Raw genomic sequence first — 7,005 nt, 5'->3', positions numbered from 1 at the left:
CGCGCTTTGAAGTTTTTGAAAGTTGAAAACACGTCTGACTTCTTCTTAATAGGGTGCACCCAACATCTCTTGGAGTAGTCATCAATAAATGAGACAAAGTATTTTGCTCCACCTAGGGACGTTACTGGTGCTTACCATACGTCAGAGTGAACCAATTCTAGAACACTTTTTGACTCTAGAATTTGATGTGTTGAATTTCAACCGGTGTTACTTACTTGTTATGCAATGCTCACACAAAGTAAATGATACCTTTGTTAAGCCTGGAAGTAGCTTTTGCTCCACAAGGACTTTCATTCCTTGTTCTGACATGTGTCCAAGTTTCTTATGCCATAGCATTGAAGAATCTGAACTACATGAGGCAACAGAGGCTTCTGCTTCTAGCAATGTCTCTCCCTTCAGCATGTACAAGTTTACAGCTATCTTTTCACCTTTTAGCACCACAACCGCTCCACGGAACACCTTCATGATTCCTTTCCGTGTTTCAATCTTGCTAGCATTATTATCCAACAATCCGTAGGATAATAAATTTTTCTTCAGACCTTTCACGTGCCGCACATCTCGAACAACTTTAATTGTTCCATCATACATCTTCAATTTGATGGTTCCCATACCAACGATCTCTAAGGCATGATCATTGCAATTATACACAGATCCTCCTGAGACAGGTTCATAATGATGGAACCATTCTCTTCTTGAGGTCATGTGATATGTTGCTCCCGAATCAATGAGCCATATATCTGCAAATCTTTTTCTTCCCTCCACGATGGTTGACGCTTCACAACATAGAGCATCTCCATTATCTGAAGTGTTTGCGGTATTGCCTTGTGGATTGGAGTTTTTATTTAGACTCCAACAATCCTTCTTCAAGTGACCTTTCTTTCCACAGTTGTAACACTTTAAATTCTTCTTGCTTCTCGACTTCGATCTACCATGTTTGTGACTGCTGCTTTGGCCACGTTCTGTTGATCCTCTCATCATTGTCATCGTTGTCAACGCTTCTGCTTGTTGCAGATTTACTTGTATGTCTTCCTTGTTCTTACGCCGATTTTCTTCTTGTAGAACAACAGCTGCAACGTCATCGAAGACTAGACTGGTGACATTACTGTTTGTCAAGTTGATGATGAGTTGATCATATGAATCCGGTAGACTTTGAAGTAGAAGTTCAGCACGTTCTTGTTCTCCTATTTTACAGCTTAAGGATGTAAGCTGAGAAAATAAAGTGTTCAGTGTATTTAAGTGCTCCGTCACTGAAGTAGATTCTGGCATACAGAGAGTGTACAATTTTCTCTTAAGGAAAATTTTATTGTGCAGCGATGTGGCCTCGTACAGTTTGGTGAGATGATCCCATATCTCCTTAGCTGTCTTCTTCTCTTCGATACTTGCCAATACTTCATCTGCTAATGCTAGATGAAAGTTTTCCATAGCATTTCCGTCCATTTCAATCCATTTGTTGTCGTCTGTAAAATCTACTGGCCTTTCGCTGATAGCTGCTAGACAACCGTCTTTCCTCAGGATGACCTTCATCTTCAATTTCCACAATGAGAAATTTCTCCCATTGAACTTTTCAATATCAAATTTCGTTGCCATTGCTTCGTTTATCGATAGCTCCCACTATTTCACTATCGTGAATAGTTCTCTAGAACCTTCAAAAAATGGGTAATAACTTCTTAATTTCTTATGTTGGAGGATCCACCTTTTGGTGGCAACCACAAAGACAATAAGAAGATATTACACACTCTAATCTAGCTCGGATACCAATTGTTGAGGAAGACGGCTATCGGATAAAGCAAAATCGCAATTGATAATTTGAGAAAATAAAAATGAAGATAAAGGAGACACAAAATTTATGTGGAAAACCCCTAAATAATATAGGGTAAAAACCACGGGCAACGGTAGAAGAATTTCACTATGAGAAAATAGGAATTACAACCTCTCTCGATCTACCAAGGAGAAAACAATGATAATTCTCTCTTGATAAAAATGAGAAAACAACTCTCAAGAAACTCTCTAAATTCTCTAGTATTGGAAGAAAGCTAGAATGCTTTGGGATGATTTAAAAGCTAAATGAGCTAGGGTATTTATAGTTGAATCTTAAGGACTAATTTATAAATACCCTGAATTATAATAACTAAAAGTGTAATTTTATCATCACCAAAATTCAACAAAAGATGCACTATTCGGTGCCTAATTTTTTTCTCAACAATATCATGTTGGTTGGCACCGAAATGTTTTGCCAACTTGTTGATTTTGTTTTCAACATTCGGTGGATTTGTCCACTTTCAACAGTAAAAACCAAAAACCAAAGTTACTCATCGTCCTTGTATGGGTACTCTTCCGAAATTTGTTTCAAAAGCTTGACCTGAATCTCATAAGCATCGTCTCCTCGAAGCACATCACGGATCCAGGTGACTTCCGTCTTCATGGCCAGTCTCCAGTGCTCTTCTTATGACTCCGCTCAAAATATTGCAGTAGTAGAGGCCTTGGCAAGTGTCCGGAAGCTCTACAAAGTCGACGAGCAGATTATCCTTCAAAACGATGTTGCAACAGCTCCCATCCGCATCCCAATTCACCACAGATACATTCACCCCAAGGAACATTTTGAAACCGATCTTTGCGATCATCTCTGCCGTCTCGTTGAAATCAACGCATCTCAACACATTTGATTTTGCTAGAAACTCGTCGATTAGTCTAATTCCTATGTTGTAGCCCATTTGATCCAGCTGTTTGTTGATCTATTCGACTTCCTCCAGATCGGTAAGCAATTGACGGACGATTGCACCGTAGTCAAAGTGAATAGTTCAGCGTTCACGCGTTCGACTGTGGAGAAGATCGCTTCACCAGATCGAGGAGCCGCGATAGGCATTCTTGTTAAGATCTTGAAATGCTTAAACGCAGTAGCGGTGGCCAAAAGAAGTGATAAAGAAGGAACATACTTTTTCAGTTTTGAATCTGCTTAATGGCCAAAACGATGCTGCTACTAACACTAACTATAACTACCTAACCGTTCAACTAACCATACACATTAATATACTTTGTTATTCTTTTCCCATCATTTAATGAAAAAATTTGTTTCTATATAAATCCATCGATGCCAAAGTGGAAAGGCAAAAAGAAAATTTTCTAACAAATTGTAACTCGAAAAATCTAAGCTATAGAGACTGAATGATTTCAAAGCATTGAAAATAAAGTGTTCTTTTTATACTTAAATATATCTTTGGCCCCTATCATTTTTTATCAATGTAACCCTCCAACTCGAAAAAAGAACTTAATGTGATCATTTGACCAACATTTTTTGTTATTGACTAAAATTCTGTTAATTTCTGTTATAAATTGGGTAAATTACATCATTTAAGTATTTTTTCTATTCGTGTATGTTTCCCCCAGCTGTTTTTATTCTCTCAATTGGTATTGTGTTTTCCTTCTGATTGGTCTCTGTTTCAGCCGTCACACTCTCAGCGCCCATGTCAATGTGTTCGTCTTGTCATCATCGTTTGCCCAGTAGCCTTGGTTTGTCATTTTTCATTGTCATTAGCATCAGGTGAGGGAGTTCAGTTTCAGGTTTTCAAATAAATTCAATTTTGTTGCTCCTCTTCACAAACCGACCCCGTTAAGTTGTTCCCCGTGCTTTGAATTAATTTTTTGTAAATTTTGGTGCAAAAATTGCCACCGGACGACGTCCCATGCTCGTTGCCGTGCGCGTGTGAGAATATCTAGGCAGTTCGAACCGATTAAAACAATCACCTTTGAACCGAATTGGCTAGACCAGTTACCAATCCTATTGATTGATATGACCCATTGACTGACCCGACCTGTTAGTTAACCTGACCAATTGACTGTTGACCCCGTTGACTTTTTCTGAAAACCCCTATCTTTATATTTTTTGACTTCTTGAGCCCATTTATGCAATCCGTTTTACCAAATTATGACCCTGAATGCCCTGCTTTACATCATTTTTCATTTAAAGTCTTAAAATTTGATAAGTAAATTGTGAGGTACTGAACTCACTTTTGAATCTAATTTATGAAGGTACCATCGCATCTCCAGATCACTCCCTAATAGACCCTAACTAGTCCCATCCTATTCAGTTCGATTTTGGTCACTCATCTCGAGATACACATAAGTATTAAATTAGTGATTTTATAGCATATTTTTTTATTTAGTTGATTGACATCAGTATTCATTGAATGTTATTATTTTAGGTTCCCGTTCCGTAGGCCTAGACTTCTAACCGTGGGAAGTGTAAGGCTTAGCTGATATCGGTTATTTTCTATAGGTGTGTTCTCCAGACCTGTTTAATACTTTTTGATGTATTGTGCTATTATATTATATGTTACTGTCTGAATGCATGTTCGCAATTTGATTCCATTTATCTGTGACATTTATGATTTCTGTATAACATGGCATCATTTATGATATGCTCATCAATACATTCCTGATTCTGTATGGGACTTCGTCCTTGTCCTGATTCTGCATGGGACTTCATTCCCCGCCTGATTCTACATGGGACTTCGTTCCCCGTCCTAATTTTGCATGGCAATCCATTCCCTGTCCTGATACTTCATGGAATTCATTCCCCGTCCTAATTCACATAGGATCCTCTACGGGGGCTATATCTCCATCCTGCTTTTTTTTTGCATTCTTACTTAGGTACCTCTTCGGAGGGTAACGTTGTACGATATTGATATATATATCTGAATATTTTTATCTCAATTACCGTTGCATTTTAATGGTGTGGTATTATTTATAATGCTATAGTTATTTTACTTTAGAGGACACATTGGGCTTCATAGCTCACTTTTTAGCTTCTGTCTTTTTAGATTGCTCAAACATTTAGGACTACGACCGGTACTTGGAGGATCGTTAGCAGTTGTTTCCTTCAGTTATCGTACGGATATTTTTTCAGACTTTTATGTTACTTATTTTCTGTTGGTTTTGTTTATAATTTGGGGATTTATTGGGTTATTCATTTTATTTTTGCTTTGGTTATAAACTGATTCTTTAAACTTGGATTTATAATGGATATCTAGCGATGCATGTTTTGAAATATGAAAGTTTAATCGTTTATATCAATATGGTTATGAGAATGTCTCTGAGATTCGACCGTAAATTCAAGGTCGGGCCTAGGGGTTATATTTAGTGGTATCAGAGCTTATGTTTAACTATCGAATTGTGTTGCCTGTTAAATTTTAAACCGTTCTAAATAATGATTTTACATGCATAAAAATTTTGGGTACCGAAAATATTTTCTAAATTATGGTTTACTATAATTTTTTGTTAAATGATTTAAAACTTATCTATTTCGAATGTAAGTATTCAGTTTTGATAGTACAGTACCAGATATGACTTTAGTTTTTGTGTGCTCTTTTATTTCAGACATTACATCACATAGTAGTTAATATGGCACCCCGTAGGAGTACACACCATTCTGTACCTCATCGCAGATATGATAGTGCTCGAGGTCGTGAAGGTTGAGTGATTGTTTTGGATAGGGATCCTCTAATTCCTGAGGTCGATTCATTTGATGGATGTACTCGAGCATCTGATTCTTCTGGCCCGATTAGACATACTCGAACGTCTAATTTTCTAATCCGACCGAGCATACTAAGAATACATATGTCACTAGAGTAAGAGCTACTGATGTGTTAGAGGATGCTGATGTTGATCGAACGGTTTTATGTTTATTTCAAAGATCTGTTGGGGTCCAACAAGAGGATGTTACTACTAATTTCTTGTCAATGATGTTGCATAATGGGGTATAGTATTTCAGAGGGATTTCTCGAGCATCCCCGTCTGTTGGGGAGTATTGGATTGAGGATACTGAGCGATTGTTGGATTAGATGGATTATCTGATTAAATGGAGACTTCGGGTTGTTGTTTCACTGCTGAAAGAGGATGCCCTAAATTGGTGGAATTCTATGAAGATGACTACTCCGAATGAACAATTGACTTTCGCAGTCGCTATATGAAAAAATGAAAGTAAGAGTTTATTGAATTGAAACACATTTATATGATAGTTTAGGATTATGAGTTAAAGTTTATGCGTCTTAGTAAGTATGCTACTGGACTTATCACTATTGAGGAAGACAAGTGGCTACTGTTTAAGAAATGTCTGCATATGGAGATCTGTAGCAAGATTGCTACCTTGCATGTGAGGGAATTATAAGATCTCAATAGGGAGCACTTAAATTGAAAACATGAAGCAATCAGGTTCTGAGGGTCCTTCTGGTTCTTCTACTTGTCCCGTGAAACGTTTGAAGGATGATACTTTGAGACTTGATTCTAGGTCTAGACATGTTACCTCTTCTTATCGATCTAAGAGTATGGGTGTTTCTTCTGCACAACGGGTTATTCCTACATGTAATTATTATAATAGACAACATGATGGTGAGTGTTGCAAGAACATAGGAGCGTGTTTCAGATGTGGTTATACTGAGTATTTCCTGAGAGATTCCCACTCTGACTTATCAGACTCCTACCCTAACTTATCAGAGCTGACCTACCTCATCTAGTTATACACCAAATTTTTCGGGCAGGGGGCGATTTGCCTCGGTTAGAGGTTCTGTGAGGACTAATTCCAGACAGTCTACTCTTATTTATGCTACCAGACATCGTGAAGATCAAGATGAGCCATATATTATTACATGTATTTTTACTATTCATTATGTTCATTACTTTGCTTTGCTTGATGGTCGGTCTACCCAGTCGTATGTTGCGAGTTCCATAGTCCATAATCTTGATATTTTGGTTGAGCACACTATTTATCTTGTCACTGTTTAGTCTCCTATCAGTCAATCCGTTATAATTGAAAAAATTTACCGAAACTATCCCATTGAGCTTTGTGGAGAGACCTTTCCAGCAAATCTTATGGAACTTTCATTTGATGATTTTGATCTTATTCTGGGTATCGATTAGTTGAAGAAGCATCGGGTGGACCTGCATTATGAACGCAAGAGAGCAGTTATGAAAACTCCTGATGACTTAGAGATTATTCTAATTGGCTAGGAT

General features: G+C 37.6%; 1 pseudogene; it reads right to left on the bottom strand.

The window, feature by feature from the left end:
* Positions 1 to 2,305: 2,305 nt before the first annotated feature.
* Positions 2,306 to 2,863, bottom strand: LOC120152827 (annotated as a pseudogene).
* Between the last annotated feature and the right edge of the window lie 4,142 nt (positions 2,864 to 7,005).

This window comes from Hibiscus syriacus, unplaced genomic scaffold, assembly GCF_006381635.1.
Source record: "Hibiscus syriacus cultivar Baekdansim isolate YM2019G1 unplaced genomic scaffold, ASM638163v2 tig00111095_pilon, whole genome shotgun sequence".
In the NCBI taxonomy this organism is placed as follows: domain Eukaryota; kingdom Viridiplantae; phylum Streptophyta; class Magnoliopsida; order Malvales; family Malvaceae; genus Hibiscus; species Hibiscus syriacus.
The sequence above is the reverse complement of the archived record's forward strand: the minus strand, read 5'-3'. Positions and strand labels throughout refer to the sequence as shown.